The sequence below is a fragment of the Dipodomys spectabilis genome, unplaced genomic scaffold (assembly GCF_019054845.1).
Source record: "Dipodomys spectabilis isolate Male_0828 unplaced genomic scaffold, ASM1905484v1 ptg000043l, whole genome shotgun sequence".
Classification (NCBI taxonomy): domain Eukaryota; kingdom Metazoa; phylum Chordata; class Mammalia; order Rodentia; family Heteromyidae; genus Dipodomys; species Dipodomys spectabilis.
Genome location: NW_024870720.1, coordinates 11,894,703 through 11,913,659, shown reverse-complemented (window position 1 = coordinate 11,913,659; position 18,957 = coordinate 11,894,703).

The window sequence follows — 18,957 nt, the reverse complement described above, 5'->3', positions numbered from 1 at the left end:
CCATGTAGTATATACTGAGTATCATGATTGCATTTGTTTACCCAACCTCATTCCCTTTCTGTGTCCCCTTTCCCCCTTAAAGAAACAACCCCCCACAAAAGAAAAAAACCCAAAGCAAAAACAAACACCACAAAATTTTAAGTTGGCATTGAGAAAGCTATAAATAGAACATTTAAAAAGCAAGATTTGAATGTGTTGTTTTCAATTTTTTTTAAAGGAATTTGATGAAGTCTTTGTAGATTACCCCCAAGACAGACTTCTGAGACACAAAATCTTTCTCCAAGGAAGTTACTGAGCTCTTGTGGCATCTAGTAAGGGTACTACTTTGCTACTCCAGATGTGCTTCTAAAACTGTGACACAGCCTATGCGTTATTACTTATTAACACTAATAAGCAATAACATCACTGAGCATCACTGTGGAATGTGGTTTTCCAGATGTTTGAGCCATTAAAAGTGATGTCAGCACGGCAAGAATGCCTTCCATTTTGGGGCAGCCATGTCTTCAGCAGGGGTTAGCAACCTGCTGTTGTAGTTTTTGATTAATAGCTCCAAACAGAAAGAGGCATGTCCACCAGATGGCAAAGGCAACCTTGGACTAGGCCACCAAACTCCTTTCTTTCCTGCATTCTTCAGGCCACTTGCCAGAGACTAACTTGGGTGAAATAAAAGAATTAAGGAAGAATTAAGTATGAGACTTCTCTGGCTGTTAAACAAGGTACAGGTGAAGGACCTATGGCATTAAACCAGCTAGAATGAGAAGAAAATTCCATTTCTTAAATAAATATGCTTGCTTATTTCTATGTCTATCCTTAGGCTAGGAGAACACAGTACCTTTTTTTTATTGTGAAAATACTGTACAGAGGGGTTACAATTACATGGGCAAGATAATGAGTACATTTCCTACCAAGCATTGTAGCCTCCTCCTTTGAGAACACAGTATCTTCCACTGGAAAACACACCTTAGAAGTAGAAAGAAGGGAGAGGATTCATTTTCTTTGCCCCTTCCTTCATTCTTTTCTTCTCATTTAATTTTTTTGTTTTTTGGTCAGTTCTGGAGCTTGAACTCAGGGCCTGGGCACTGTCCCTGAGCTTCTTTTTGCTCAAGGCTAGCACTCTACCACTTGAGCCACAGAGCCACTTCTGGCTTTTCTGTTTATGTGGTACTGAGGAATCAAACCCAGGGCTTCATGCACTCTGGGCAAGTACTCTACCACTAAGCCACATTCCCAGCCCTCTTCTTCTCATTGAATTTCTATTTATGTGAAACACATAAATAATGTGGGTCTTTTTTTCTTGTTAGAATTCTAGTACTGATTGCTAAAAGAAACACAAAAATCAATTATAGTTTCATATTACTGAGATCTGTACTTAGATTATAAAACATATCTGTAATTTTTCCCTTATCAATTAACTGTTTTGTCTAGTAGGTGGACTCCTTCATGTACACATAGGATTTTTCTTATTACTTTAATTAAATGTTCCTTAAATCTGTATGAAAAATTTCCCCATATTGAATTTCTGGTTTGATGAATTTACTAAGAGGCTAAAAATAGAGATGAGGTTTTATCTATTCCTGTGTGAGAAAAACATTCATCTATATTTTTTCTTTCCATTTGTTTTTATTTTGGCATATATGTTAACACTTTTATTAATCAGGACTGTTTTGCAGTAACTACTATCTTTGGAGGTTTAACTTTGTCATCTGTATAAAATTCTTTATAATCTGAATATTTGAGGTTATAAATATTGGAATATGCAAATATGTAAGTAGTTATATGTCTATATGAAGGACTGTGAAAATAATTTATGGTCTCCATAGTTTTTTTTCATATTATTCTGAAGTGATTGTTTTTTTGTTTCTTTCTTAGTTATTCTTGGGCTGCTTGCTACAACTTCCTCTGGGTTTAACTACAATCATATTTCTGTGCCTGTTTCTTAGGCCATTGGGACAGGTATAGATTAACATTCCAGATTATCAGTCTTGTTTTCTCTCTAAACCCTATTTTTTCCTCTAGTTATTACCATAGTTATTTTACCCCAGTTAGTATCTTGTAGATACTAAGATATTATCTACATGGTGAAATTTTAATAGTCAATTCAGTACATTTGTTCCAGCATGAATGAAATCTGATTTGGAAAGGAAACCCACTTTAGGAAACATCTCATTTAAGTACCCTACCAAGGAAGAAAATATGTACTAGCAGTGAGAGACAAAGAGAAGTGATTAATGATGAGTATTTTAAAGGCAGCGGAGTATATTTATCCAAAGATTTACCATTACTAATGAGAAAGCATAAATTCTTGGCTCAGATGGTTTTGAAAGTCTTGAATTTGGCCCTGAAACCTCAGATCCTTTGCTCAATAACCTATGTTTTTTCCTCTGTATTATTGAATTACTTATTTCTGTGCTCATCTTCCACAATTTTTCATCTATTTTCTACCCAAGTTCATCTTAATTTGCTTCTGTACTCCATTTCTATTTTTTTCAGTAGTGTTAGAGATTTTTTTTTGTCCATCATCCTAGTTGTAGTGGGTTTTTGATATTTTTCAATTATTATTGCCATTAATTTTAGTTCAGAAATCTAACATTGTAAGATCACAGTGGAGATAAGATTATCTTTCCAGATTGTACAAGTTTATTCATGTGTGGAATAGTATTTATTTTCTGGTATAGCAGTAGCTGTTATCCAGAAAATATCAAATAGTGTTAGCTTTCTAACAGAACACATGCATATCAGTTTCAGAAAGTTGATGTGATAGGAAATATTTCAAAACAGTTTTACATTTAGACTTATATTTTCATCTGAATACAACTAATACTGTTATATGGAAATTCAATGGAGAGATACAGAGAAGCCGCATTTTGTAAGTTTGAATTGGGAGTCTTTATTAGAAAGCCAGCAACTGCAAATGGATGCATGTTCCCCCGCCTCCCCCAATCTTGCAGCCTATAATACATTTTATATTGTTAGGAAACAGAGCCACAAGGGCAGTAAAGAAAGAGCAGAAAAACAATCACAACAAACCAGATCAATTCTTTTTTTTCTGGCTTCTTTTTTTTTTAATTGTGAAAATACCATACAGAGGGGTTACAATTACATGAGCAAGATAATGAGTACATTTCTTATCAAGCATTGTTGCCTCCTCTGTTTCCCCTTCCCATCCCTTCCCATCCTCCCCCCTCCTCCCTCACCACCCCTTCTTGCCAAAGTTGTAAAGTTCCTTTTTTGCCCTATGGAGAGTTGAAGAGGGATGCCATGGTGACTCCAGGACAGTCAGGAGACACAAAGCATGGTGCAAAATGGTGGCTGAGCTGGTGGGGCCTAAATAGGTTTATGGTCAGGGGCCAGGGTCACAGGAGCTTGAGAGTTAAAAGAATTTTATGAGTTCATGGTACAGGTCTGGCAGGTCCAGTAACCTATTGTCCAAGTCCCTGCCCCTGCCTCTAGGAATTCAGGCACTTATTACCTGTGGAGTGGGGGAGGGGGAATTTCACCTCCAAGAGTTTTTGGAATGTCCCTATTGGACACCAAGATGACCAGATGTTGCCAGCTAGACCACTAGTTTTATGTACATAGAATCAGTGAGAGGGCTGTATTGCCCTTAGGACCCTGAGCTTAACTGAGTTAGTATGATTTTAAACAAAGTTTACTAAAGAGGCTGTCCTATATCAGAACTATTTCCGGTATTGTTGATGTCTGTTTTAGAACATGCAAAATTTTCTTAACTGATACCTGTGTTAGAAATGCTCAGAATTAGGATTTTATCATCATTTCAATAGAGATTCACCACAAGATTATTAAAGCATTACAGCCTAGTATATTTATACAAGTTTTGTTTATATAATGTTGCCAGCTTCTGGTGGCTCACACCTCTAATCCTAGTTACTCAGGAGGCTGTGGTCTGAGGATTGCAGTCTGTATAATCCAGAAAAATCTGTGAGACTATCCAATAAATTACCAAAGGAACAAAGCTGAAAGTAGAATTGTGACTCAAGTGATAGAACACAGGCTCTGAGCAAAAAAGAAGCTCAAGGACAGTGCCGAGGCCCTGAGTTCAAGCCCTAGGGCCAGCAGAACATATATATATATATATATATATATATATATATATATATACATATATGTAATACAGATATAAATATATATATACACACATCTATATGCTATATATATAGATGCTATATATATATATAGCATATAGATGTATCCCATTCATTTATCTTAAGTATTTATCTTTTACAATTAGTACAATTTCATTTTATAAAACTTTTCTCCTTAAAGAAATATTACATAATATCACTTTGTGTCGTCAGTGGATAATATAAAAACTGTATAGGGAATATTTGTGCTTTGATCACATTATTATCTATTTGAACTAGTGATTGTTCCATAGGAAAACCAGTGACAAGCAGCACATAAACTTCACCACATTATATAGTCAGTTATAAATTTAGAGAAAAATATTACCTGTTGCTTGCAGTAGTTTAAAAAATAATCTTAGAGCATGAGGAACGAAAAATTCATTCTGGCAGAGGCAACATTATGTTGGAAAATCTTAGGGTTGTTAAATGGATAACTAAAATGCGATGCTGTAGTCTAGGCCTCCTAAATCTGTCAGTGCAAGGTTTGTGGGCTTTTTTCCATAGTCACTAGAAACTTGCTAGATTGTGACATGGCACATACACACACACACACAAACAAACACACACTCAAAATCTATATTCATATAGAAGATACATCTGTATATCTATTGCACTTATTTGTCTATGGATAACTGCTATACCATATGCTGCATTTATATTATATCTAATACTGTATTTATGCAGTACATATATATATATATATATATATATATATACAGACACACATATACAGTATATACTGTGTATAAATATATATAGCAGTTACCCATAGGCAAGTATGTGCTCTACATAATAGACGAAGTTTTATTACCCAATCAATCTTAGAATCAAAGGGGAGATTTGAAACATTTTTGATAAGTGCTACTGGGAGGCATAAATGAGCCTATAATTTTCAGAGAACTTAAGAGTCCTACTTGGTAACAGCAGATATGTCAGAGAAGGAGCACATTGATTAATCACTAATATGGTTATATGTCTATGGTCAAACAAACACAACAGAAGCAAAGGAGCCAGGGTAGAATTACATGCCAGTCTTTTAAAATACATCAAAATACTGTTGAGAGAAAGTTCCAAAACCATCTGCTTAGTTTGTATATATTTGACAAGTTTGCAATTTTCTTTGTATTTTATTAAAGCTAGTCACCATAGACAAATAATATTGCAGAGTTTTCAAAGAAACTAAATAAAACCTAGGTATAGAAGTACAGGTTTTGTTTTAAATATGAATGTTTATATAAAAATATATATCTCAAAAGAGAATCAATGTGAGAGGCCATATGTTTTTGGGGAGTTACCAGAATGTAATATAAAATGTAGAACAGATAAGTTTCAGCCTGTTATTTTTAGTTTTGTATAATAGATGTTATAACCAAAAAAGTTTACCCTCAGAGATTTCAGAAGCAAAATTTTTCTCATCAATCCCCTTTTCGGATCGTCTTGTATCTGTGTATTTTGTGGAGCTTACAATATAAATTTAAACAAATTTTACTTTTCCTTCAATCCAGCTATGTTGTTTTTACTTGAATAAAATATAAAATTAAGTAGTGGGCTTGTATCTTAAGTTAAAAATTATTCATTAAAATTAATCTTCACAAATATCTGAGCTAAGTGTCCAGTAAAAAACAAAATTAATGGAAAAACCAGTACTCATAAGCTAATGGAAGCCTTGATTTAGTTTAACCTGTGACAGAGAATAAAATACACATTCTGTCTTTGAGAGTCCATGTTTTAACTTATTTAACTATTGGACATTAAATCCAATATCTTTGTATTTCTCCTAATAGAATGTGGCTTAAATAGAAAACTGAATAATAACCTCATTATTAACAAATAATAGAAAATTTTATTAAGTTCTTACCATATTCTAAGTGATTTGTATTTTGTTTTCTATAATTAACATTAATTCATGTAAGGTATATAGCCTCATTATTCCCATTTTACAGATGAGGGAAATTAGACACAAAATTAATCTTTGAATTGTGTGGGGTTATGCGCCTGGGAAGTGATGAAGACTCAGTTTCTGGCATTCTAACTTCTGTGTTAATTTCTTTAAGAACAGTACTGACAATTTTATAGGCCATTGCACACGTAACATGAAGTATGCTTTACAGAAATCCTGTGAGATCAATGATGGTTAATGCTAAATTATGCTTATTGTGAATTTTCTGATGATTTGTCCAGTGACTTGCGGAGCCAGACCTAAAATTCTGATCTTGACCTATGTTGAAAAAGATACACTTTCTGGGATAATGTGTTTGTTCTTAACATAAATGCTAAATGTGATGAAAAATGCATAGTTAAATAAATCAACAATTCCTGCCACTAGGCTCCATAAAAGGGCTTAAATGGCTAAAAGACTGTCTTCTAATGAAATTTTGAAAACTTGCTTTCTGAAGATTAAACAAGAATTAGTTTTGTATTCTTGAGTGTTAAGAAAGAACTCTGAAGTATAAAAATGTTCCTAAATACATGAGTACAATAATAAGGGCTACCAGACTGAATTGTTAGTTACCCTTCACTTATTCGTCCCCAGCCTCCTTCCCTAGGTAAGAAAAGTGGAACTCAATGACATGAAATATCTTCTCCAGAATCACAGAGTTTATAACTGTCAAATTCAGGAATTCAGTCCAGGTCTCTGACTCCTAATATCTTATAGTATGTTTACATTTTTCAATAGAAACCTGGGAATCAAAAAATCCACAAAATTAAAAGCACATAACAAAACATATTGCCACCAGTAACTCACTCATATACTAACAGTTACTTGTAGGGGGCCGAGATCTGAGGATTATAGTTCAAAGCCAGACGAGGCAGGAAAACCAGTGAGAACTCTTATCTTCAGTCAACTACCAAAAACTAAAGTTGTAGCTCAAGTGGTAGGCATCAACTTTGAGCAATAAAGCCAAAGGATAGCAGCGGCCCTGAGTACAAGTCCCAATACTGGTTAAAGGAGCAAAACAAACAAAAAACAAAGAAGAGGTTGAGTTAAGATTTGGAAAATGAAGGTGTTTATACTCGTGGCAAAGACAATAAGGGAAAGAAGACAAGAAAGCTTAGACAAGGGCCTGGATATTAAGGGAGATAAGATCTATTGGCAAATGAGTATCATATATCTGGTGAATATATTCTCATATGCAATTGCACTTTTCCCTATTGACAGCTTCTATAAATAACTTGAACATTTCTGTGGTTTTACACCAGCCTGTCCCCCACCACAGTAATTTTTACATTTCTTTCGGGTCTCAGTGTATAATTATTTTTCCCTATGAAGCCTTCCTTCTTCCTTAAGTCTAAGAGGGTTTCAACTAATCTCTTGCCCTTATGCCCTGGGTTCCATCTTTAATCCTGTAATATTTTATTTGTTTGATATCTGTCTTTCATTTGATTTTAGGTTTCAGACTCTCATGGGTAGTTCCTTGTGTTTTGTTCAGTATAGTGGCTTTAGTATTTGCTTTGCTATGAATTTGAAATTCAATCCTGTTTAGTTTCTATTGCCATATTCCCGAGCTTCCCAGGTATTTGTGTGCTCTCACCAAATTAATTTCCAAGCTGTTCTCTCAAAAGATCATACTCATGCCTTTTCTTTTGTTTTCACATTTTCTCTAATAAAGCTATGTCTCCCTTTGCAGACCTAATACAAAGTTCTACTTTCTTCATATACCCTCCTCAGTGTATAGGACAAAGTATTGGAAACAGTCAAGCCAGCTTAGTTGTTACCTGACTTTGACAATTTTCCTAACTCTGTTTCGCCATAACATGGAAAGAATTAGGATAGCCATCAGCTCAGGTTTTATAGATAAGAATTTATATATAGCATGCCAAATATTTGAAGCTTCACAAAGTATAAACAAATATTTTGCTACAGCAGTTAGTAGACCACAGATTTACTTTAAAATGAGAAGTAAACATGAACACATGGCCTCTGAGCTGTGTATGTCAGACTTAGATGATGTTCAGAGCTTTTAACATGAAAAAAATAGATATGTTCCATAAGTACCAGCCTAATTCTTTATGTTAGGAAAGTTAGATCAAATTGGGCACCAGTGACTCACACCTGTAATCCTAACTACTCAGGAGACTCAAATTTCAGAATTATAGTTAGAAGCTAGCCCATGCAGACAATTCCATGAGACTCTTATGGCCAATTGACTTGCAAAAAGCATGAAGTAGAGATGTGGCTCTAGTGGTAAAGAACCAGCCTTAAGTGAAAAAGACAAGTGATATGTGAGGCCCTCATTTCAAACCCAGAAATGGCACAAAAACAGAAAATAAAAGATGGAAAAAAATTTACAAGATCTAGGTAACCCTAGACCTGCCTTCCCAAATGGCAGCAATTGTCAGATAGTGGATGGACAATGCTTCTATAAAAGCACTCTTTAGTTTGCATCAGTGTATCCTCTGCCTGTTTTATTTTTACTTGGCTGTTTTATTTTTACTTGGCTTAATCTTATAGTTATTAAAATTTACCACTGCTAAAAATCTACCTATTCATTTTTCTATTTGAATATATATTCTAGTTTTTCATCTTTATTTTCATATTTATTCTGCTATATAAGATACCATATGTTCTCATATTCTATATTATTCTATATTATAGTACATTAGTTATCTTGCATATCTTTAGTACATATATAGGTTCTTAGAGGGCAAAAGGTATGCTACATAAAGTGAAAACTAGCTAAATTATACCATAAGGTAAGAATATACCTTTCATTTTATACTCTAGATAAGGAGGAGAGTAGAGATAAAACAAAGAAAAAAAAGAAATTTTTTCTTGCTCCTCTGCTCTTTACAATGCCAGGGTTGCTTTAGCATGGCTTTTCTCTCTTCACTGAAACTTAGTGCTGCATATATTCTGAAAACCCTGTTTTGATCAGTTTTTACTTCAGCAGCTCTCCCACTGGGAAATTGTGCTTGCTCTTTTGTTTAATGTAACTGTTACATAAATATGTTGAAATGCTTTACTATTTCACTTCCTACTGTGAAAATATTTGGTAAGCAGCAGTATTAAACACTTTTGTTTTCTCTCCCAGCTCTACAGATCATAGGAATTTGAAAGCTGGAAGGGACTGGAAAGCTTATCCAGTACACCTTCTCCTTATGCCACTGAATTGTAGGCCTGTAGCTCCCAGAGGTAGAAGACCCTCAACTAGGACCCAGGGTTCACACTTCTAATTCAAACTGTTTTTGCATTTTAAATAGAATTTCAGCTTTTAACTAAAATATTTGCACAGCCAACAAAATGGATTCTATTTAGATAGTTATATTCACTCCCTCCTATTCCAAATCAGCTAGCACTTATTAACTTACTATGTGGTATAATTTTATTCTTCCCCAAACCGTATCAGTGAATAGTGTTATTATCCTCAAATTACAAAAGAGAAATTTGAGGTATAGAATGGGTAAAAAAACTGTTAAGGAATTCACAACTAAGTGAGGGTTTTACTCTCACTGTAAGGCTCCAGTTCTGCACATTTTACCACTAGATCCTCTGTGTGGTCATTATGTATTTGTTTTCTAATTTTTTAATGAACTTGTCTTGTGAAAGAGCTCTCGCTGATAAAGTTCTTAGTTTCTCTACCCAGAAGTTACTTTTGTTAGAAATGTGATGGTAGAGAGATTTTAACTTAGGGCCTTATGCTTGTTAGATAGAGCTCTGATACTCCAGGCATACCTTCAGCTCTTCTTATTTTAGATCATTTTTGCCCAGGGCTATGGTCTAGGACCATGATCTTTGGACCATAGTCCTGTTCAGTTGTGATTCTCCATCACCCCAGTCTTAGAGTTTTACTTTGTTGTTGTTTTTTTTTTGCCAGGCCTGGGGCTTGAACTCAGGACCTGGGTGCTGTCCCTGAACCCTCTCTCTGTGATCAAGGCTAGTACTCTACCATTTTAGTCACAGCTCTACTTGCAGATTTTCTGAGTAGTTTATTGGAGATAGGAATCTCACAGCCATTTCTGCCTGGGCTGGCTTCGAATCATGATCCTCAGATTCAGCCTCCTAAGTAGCTAGGATTACAGGTGTGAACCACCAGCACCTGGTGGAGTTTTACTTTCGCAGTTAAAATTTTCTGTTTTCATTACTTACATCTCTCCATTGTTCCAACTATTTCTATTTGTACTCATTATTTCACATGTGAAATTCAGAAATGATTATAATTAGGTTAACATATTTCACTAGATAGTGTAAATACATCCTTTTCAATGCTTGCCTCTAAAAACAAACAAAAAAAACCTTTTAAGCATTGCTGAGCAAAAAAAAAATCTCTAGTAGCTTTGCTACTAGATTTCTTAATTACCTGAAAAATGTTTTCCTTGGTCTTTAATCATTTATTCTTCCTACGAGATTTATGAATTGTGTATGTATTATTAACGGGAGGATTTATTGTTCAAGTTTTTTTATATGCAAATACTGGGGCTTGAACTCAGGACCTCCCCTCATTTGGCTTTTTGCTCACAGCTGGTATTCTACCTCTTCTACACAGCTCTGGCTTTTTGCTAACTAATTGGTGATAAGACTCTTATAAATTGTTTTCCTTGTCTGACTTCAAACCAAGCTACTTGTATTTCAACCTTCTATGTAGCTAAGATTATATGCTTAAACCATCTGAATTTGGGTGGTGTTTTTTTTTTTTTTTAATTTAATTTTATTTTATTTGAGAACATACTGTACAGAGGGGTTACAATTACATGGGCAGGATAATGCATACATTTCTTACCAAGCATTGCAGCCTCCTCCTTTGTTTACCCTTCACCTCCCTTCCCAGCCTCCCCCCTCCCTCCCACCCAATCATACCCCCCCCTACCCCCCACCACACCGACATTGTAAAGCTGGTTTTGACATGACATTTTGTACTTCTCATTGTTGCAACAGGTCCACCTGAATCCTTAAACGACTTGTTTGTCCCCGTCTCCTCCACATGTTATACTGACATCAAATATAGTGAAAGCGGGGGTTACACTGTGGGGGAGGGACATACAAAGCAACAAAGAAATAATCTTATAAATGCGTTAGAAACACATGCATGAAAGAAACAAAAACATTAAAATACATATTTGAGGGTTTGTTTTCCTAACATCACATTATCTGACTTTTTCTGCTTGACTCATACATATTCTAGATATTGCAAATAAGGGAAACCATGGGACCTATGTTTCTTTGGGCCTGGCTTACTTCACTTAATATAATTGGGTGGTGTTTTTTTTTATGACAGTCTAAGGGCTTAGGGCCTGGGCGCTGTCCCTGACCATGTTTTGCTCAAGGTTCTCTGCCACCTGAACAATGGCTCCTTTTCTGGATTTTTGGTAATTGGAGATAAAAAGTCTCATGGCCATCCCTGCATGTCATGATTTTGAATCAGTATCCTCAGATCTGTCTCCTGAGTAGCTAAGATTACAGGCATGATCCATTGGTGCTGGCTTGTGTTCAAATTTTTAATAACATATTATATTCAGTATTGAATTTGGTACAATGAGAGGAGATTGGCAGAGAGTACATATGAATGCTACGACAAATACATGTGAAATTTTGAGCATGGAATGGTGAAGATTAATGTTCCAGTCCACTGTAATTGAGCTGAGATGTGTCAATTGAAGCACCAAAGAGATGGTTGATGTTAGTCAGGGCTTTGAAAGGAAGGGCATCTTCATCTCATAGACACACTCTTATTTTGTGGTTTCAGTTCTCACTGGTTTGTAGGAACTTGGAGAACACAGATAATTCAGATATTAGCCTATTTATATATAAAATAATATTATTCTAATTATAAAAGAAAGCCAGATTTAACTGAGAATGTCTTTAGGTACTTTACAAAAGTATGAATAAAAAGTTATACTCACCTGCTGATGGTCAGGATCATGGTTCAAAGCCAGCCTTGGCCAGAAAGTCCATGAGACTCTTATCTCCAGTTAACCACCATAAAACCGGAAGTGGAGCTGTGGCTCGAAGTGGTAGAGTGTTAGCCTTGAAAGAAGAGCCTTGAAGGGCTCAGGGATAGCCCCCAGGATCTGAGTTCAAGCCCCAAGACAAACAACAAAAAGAAAAATTACACTGAAAGAAATCCAGTATAAACACCTATTAATCTATTTCTCTGGACCTATCTGAATGAAAATTGACCTAGAACTCACATACTGCTCAAGTTTGTGTATTGAAATAACTAATACTGTATAACATGTATTTTCCAATATTATATAAATTCAACAAATTTGGGATTATGTCTAACTGATTTTGGAACCATTTTCTGTCAACCCACAAATCAGAGTAGGACAACATACATGAGTAGTTTGCCTTAATCTTAATATGCTGTTAAATGCCTTCAGTATATTTCATTTATGCTGATTAGCTTGTATATAATTTTTAAAAATTAGAAATGAACATTGAGAACCTTTATAATGAAATCTTTAATTTTTTTTATAATTGAATAAGTTATTTTAAATTTCTATAGAAATCAATCTTAGATGTAAACTTTCTAGGTTAAATCTCTGAAGTTTAGAATATGAGCAAAGTCAGTTTTTTTCTCCTGACAAAGTAAAATATCATCATTCATGATTTTGTGAACTATAGATGAACAAAATAAGTATAACATATACTCTATGTACTATTCAGTTCATTGTGTTTATGTTTTTATAATTATTTCCTATTAAAATATTACAGAGACTTATTCATTAAACTATACAAATGGCTATTTTTCCAAGTCATTAATTTTTTCTAGTCTTTTGAAAGACTTTTTTAATGTTCTGTTATAAAAATATTTTATTACTTTAATGTTTGGCATGCAGCTTATTTCCAATTATATCATAAAATCCTTTATAAACATCTCAATATAAATTAATAGATTTATGGATGTCTTCCATTCAGCTATTCCTTTCATAAACATAACCTAGGTAGATAGTAAGTGTCAGTCATGTGCTGACAGAAGGGAAATAGTCAATAACCTCATGGAAGTTAAAGAGTAGAACTTCACAAAGGGTAACAATGTTTGCACTGTTCAGTCTAGTTACTTTATTTTAGGCCATGTGCATTTGATTGAGATAGCCACAGATGGCAGATGATTACTATTTTGGAGACACAGAATCATGTAGAATTTACCTAGTTATAATCTAAAATCTGCTACCACACTTCACTGTTGTGTACTGTTAGAGAACTCACAGTATCTGTACTAAGATATCCAGTAGTTATATTATCCTAATGAAATTTTCATAGATCAGCAATACTTTTTTATATTCAATGTATCAGGTATCCAGTAATCCAAAGTAAATTGGGAAACTACAAATCATTACATGTTGATATATATGTTAACTTAAGTAGTACCCTACTTCAAAATTAATTAGTAATACCATTTTAAAATAATTATTATTCCCTCAACTCACTATATCTTTCTTCTTTGATTTATGTCATTAAAATAGTTTTAAATAAACACAGCCTCCATTTGAATTATCTACATATAAGACATTTATACTCTTTTTTTTTTGCCAGACATCAGGCTTGAGCTCAGGGCCTGGGGACTGTCCCTAATATGCTTTGGCTCAAGGTTAGCCCCCTACCACTTGAGCCACAGTGCCACTTCTAGGCTTTTCTGTTTATGTGGTTCTGAAGAATTGAACTAAGCCATATTCCCAGCCCACCATTGGATTCTTTTGCTGTTAAATTTTCCCTTTCCACTTATTTGAAAACCTACATATAATACATTTAGATTTTAGCTTGTTATATGTAAAATATGAAAAATTAAGTACATAAGTTTATAGATGATTCACAATTATTTGAATGAAAAATATATTGCTAACCATAATGTGTGGTTATATATTTATTTTACTCTGGCTATTAAAATACTAGTAATTTTTATATATTATCAAAGCAAACAAAACAAATACTCACTCAAGAGAGAATTAAAATAAATGTAAACACTAAAAGTAATTCACAAGTTCTATTATAATTGAATAACATAACCATACTGAAGAGAATAAAGAAGAAAATAATATTATTGTGAACAACAGTATACTGTGTGGCGAATGACAGAACATTGTGCACAATTGCTTTTCTCTAATTTGTAAAGTTAATGAGGATTGGTTAGCAAAGCATACACTATATACCTACATATGTATGTTGATGGTGTATGTCTATATTTTTTCCTAGATTTCAAGTCAATGTTTGATTATCAGAACTGAGTTTCTCACTATTGGAGAAAGTAATATAAGTAAAAAATGTGGGAGAAGTCTAAAATGTATGTGGTGTTACATGCAATAGAATTTGACCCATCATTTTAATTTATTAAATATGTATATAAATTAATAAATATATTCAATGATTAGACATCAGAGTATTCTACAGGCACTGCTTTAGCAAATGCTGAAACATTGATCTTTTTTTTGCCAGTTCTGGGGCTTGAACTCAGAGCTTGGGCACTGTTCCTGGGCTTCTTTTACTCAAGACTAGCACTCTACCACTTGTGCCACAGCACCACTTCCGTTTTTTTCAGTTTATGTAGTACTGAGGAATCATACCAGGGTTTCATGGCTAGGCAAGCAATCTACCACTAAGCCACATTCCCAGCCCCAAACCATTACTCTTATTTTTAAAAATATTGTGTTAGTTTTTGGTGTGCTTCTTGATCACAGTATTTTAATCAACAGTTCAATTGTGTCATTTTGGGCTTTAGTTATTTTCCAGATGGGGTCCCAAGTTTTTGAAACTATGATCTTCTTGCCTATGCATACCTCCTGTATAGCTAAAATCACAGTTGTGCACCACCACTCCTTACTTGCTGGTTGAGATAATGTCTCATTAACAATTTCATTGTGCAGGGACAGTGGGCCGGCCTCCAACTGTAAGCCTTTCTATCCTTGACCTCTGAGTAACTGAGATTATGGACATGCGACATTTGCCAAGTCCCTTTTACGGACACTTTATATGGCATGTATTATTGAATTACGTTTTTTAACATTGAACTCAGCCAGTATTGTCACTCTTTTAAAGCTTATCTAATATGTATATTATCCCAAACACATTATAGCCGTTAGCACTTTGGCACAATAGATGACTTTAGTGACATCACCATCTGAGAATACAAAAATACAAAAACTGTGGCAATAAGTAGATTCAGGAAAGAACATTGTTTACATAATGAGAACTTAGGCCAGAAACCTTTTACCTCAGCTGTGATTGTGGGCTTTATGGAACTCACATTTTCACAACTCTGAATGGATCTTTGAATGACTGGTAAAATGACTTGAGAATTGATTTCAGGTTTACAAGTGACTTTTGGTCAATAGGTAAATATGTAAATGTGATAATAATGAAAATTAATTGTGTATGTTCATCTAAAACTTAGTTATGCCTGCCCGAAGGTTCAGAAGTAGTGGCACTCCATTAATGATGATTATACATCAACTTAAAATTTTTATTTCCTAGCACCATTACCCAGGTAAAGGAATCAGGATTCTTTAGAGAAGGGCTAATTTCTAGCCTAGAACACGAAATTTACATCTCCAAATTTTGTAGTCCTGAAGTAAGGAAATGAGACGGGAAAAAAGGATAATAAAGGATAATTATTTGCCAAAAAAGCATAGGAGACCACCTGAAAGAGCCTTTAATGATCAAAGTTCGAATATATTGAGCAACAAAATAAACATTAATATTGGAGTTTAACTCACAGAATGAAATAAAATATTCATAAGTGCTTACTGTTATCAATAAATTATTCAGTAAATAAACAGATATGGAAAAAGGATGGCTTTTCCTCACAGTAGAATTTCAGTTAATAAATACAGAAAGAAAAAGGGAAATTGAGAATCAGTAATAGGCAAGTACCACACTAATAAGGACTCAAATGATTTTTCTTTCTTGCAATTGTTTCTAATATATTCCTAAGATGATTTCTTTGTTGCTTTGTATGTCCCTCCCCCATAGTATAACCCTTGTTTTCACTCTATTTGATGTTGGTATAATTGTGGAGGGGAAGGGAAAAAACAAATTGTTTAAATAAGGATATAGGTGGACCCATTGCAACAATGAGATGTACAAGACATTATGTCAAAAAGCGAACTTTACAACTTTGGTGGGGGTGGGGTGGGAGATGGGAAGGGATGGGAAGAGGAAACAAAGGAGGAGGCAACAATGCTTGATAAGAAATGTATTCATTACCTTGCCCATGTAATTGAAACCCCTCTGTACGGTATTTTCACAATAAAATAATTTAAAAAGAAAATAAATGTTGCAGACAGAAACTTCTGTGGATGCTAAAATTAGGAGATATTGAGGAAGAAGAGAAATTTAAATAGTCTCTTCTTTTACCAAGATATTTATTAACTATATAAGAAAGTAGGAAAACCAGCTTAGTCAAATAAGATAGATATTCCTAGGAATAGTCAAAATTGGTAGGTCCCATTAACCTCATGATATATGATGGACTAAGAAATCTTACCAAAAAAATCATTACTTCATACTAACCTTAAGAGATCTCTGGATGAACAAATTCTAATATAGAGGAGCTTACATTCAAATAGGGAGAGGCACATGAAGGAAAATAGGGAAGTTGTTAGTTAAAAATAAGTTAGTTCCTCTAGGAATTGATCTAGTCTTATTCTTCTCTCTGCCTCACAGTGTGAAAGACATTCCTAAGACTAATGAAGAGTGAAAAAAGTGAGATATAGGAGCAAATAATTTGACTTTTTAGTATTAATAATTGGAGTAGAATGTAGGGAAAAATGTATGACACAAGGGACAATATTGGTAGCATATACAAAGTAAGTATATATAAACATGTATTTTATACATGTAAACATAGAACAAAAGGAACACATTTGAGATGGGTTTTCTAAAACATGAACCTTAAATACTTTCCCCTTTCTAAGCCTAAGGAAATGGGCAACAAATCTTCATTGAATGAATGAATAGAGGAGATAACCTGCTTTTAAAACATAATAGGAAAATGGGATGCTTACTATACATAAATCTAGATAAAAAGCAAGTGCTGATCACATTAGGACACAACACAGTCTGTTTGTGTGACAGTATTTTATAAATAGTGTAAATTTGCATACAAATTTTAGATAAAAAAGCAACAGGGAACATTTTTCATTGCACAAGACCTACTTGTCTCATACAACATCCTCATTAGATTTAATTATATTGATTTTTTTGAAAACTCAATTAAAGCCAATCTAAGCATGTCTTATAACAATGAAAAGTTTAAAAATAGGTTATGTTAGCTACTTAGTAATTAAATTGAGCCACCTTTGATTGATACTGCATGTCAGCCAGTTTTGAAATACCAACTTTCAAAGCCTTGTAAACAGTGAAGTCACATAGTTCTGCTACTAATTAGGCCTTCTAAGAAGAAGTTTAATAAGGCTGAATGTCATTTATTTAGTAGTAAACAGCTGGCTAGATTTCCAAGATTCACTTTCTCAAAAAATATTTGTAAAAAATTCCATAGTTGTTAAAAAAATTAGCTGTAAATCATAAAGTTGTTGGTGAATGAGTAAAATTGTTGATGAACAAGTACTGGTAGCAATAAGAACTCAAAAGCTTTCTGGGCTCTACAAAATCCTATGTAGCATCAATTCCTCTGAGTATTTCCTAGTATAGGTCAAGCAGAGAATGCCCAGGCCCCAGGGCAGGTGGTTGGGCCTAGTTGTTCATGTCTCCGTTGATTACCTATTACCTAGCAGCTTCTAGTGTGCTAGCTGATTCAACTTTCCCTTTACATTTTATCTCCCTTCCTCTCAGAGGAAGCCGGCTGCAAATCTCTCGGAAATTACTTTTCTCTTGGTTTCCCTCTCATTTCACTAACACTTGTTTTGGTTGTTGTCCTGTCTCTTTCATATCTCTTTGGTCTCTAAATATTGTAGCACCCTGGGACTTGTATTACTTGTATTTCTGTTGGTGCATAACAAATAACCACCAATTCAGTGGTTTCTGTGGGTCAGTTGGGTGGTTACACCTATCCGGGTCTTCTATATAAGAAGACAGTCACTTGTCAGATGGGATGGTGATCAGCTGCATGTTTCATTAAAGAAATACTTATATCCATACTTGCTCATAGTGCTGGCAGAATTTATTTTCTTGAGGCTGTGGAAGAAGTAGGATCTTTGTTTCTTGTTAGCTGGAAGCTAGAGGCTTTGGAACTAATAGCTAGAGTCTGCCCTCAGATCCTTGCCCTGTGTTTTCTCCCTGAATGGACTGCTTGTTTCACAAAAGTCAGCAAGAAAAGGTGTAACCCAAACACTGAGGCTATAATTTTATGTAAGCAAACCATGCAGTCATACCATATAACTCATGTTTTGCTACAAAATTCTGACGGTATTCTTTTGACTAGGAATGAGTTAAATGACCTGCCCACACTCAAGAGGATAGAAATTACACTGGCATAAACACCTGAGAATGACTACAGTGGGCCATCGAAGAGTCTCCACTCCAGGGATGCTTCTCAGTCCTCACATTTTTAAGATAAAATACCTGATGGCTTTGAAATCCATTGATGAGAGGGCAATTTTCACTAATCTGTCTACAAGTGGATCTTTCTTAAACGCCTCACTGAAAGAACTAACTGCTTGGTAGAGAAATTCATTTCTGTTTCCCTAAATTTCGCACAACTGTGATAGACTACTCCCCTTGTATATGGGGTGAACCTATGCCAGAATTCTTCCTACCTATATTTAGCTACAGAGAGATGGTGATTTATGGAGGCTGCTGATAGCCCAAAGAAGATCCCAAGTAGAGCTGGTTGAGAGCTGGTTGAGGTGTGTGTGTGTGTGTGTGTGTGTGTGTGTGTGTGTGTGTGTGTGTGTGTGTGTGTGTGTGTGTGTGTGTGTG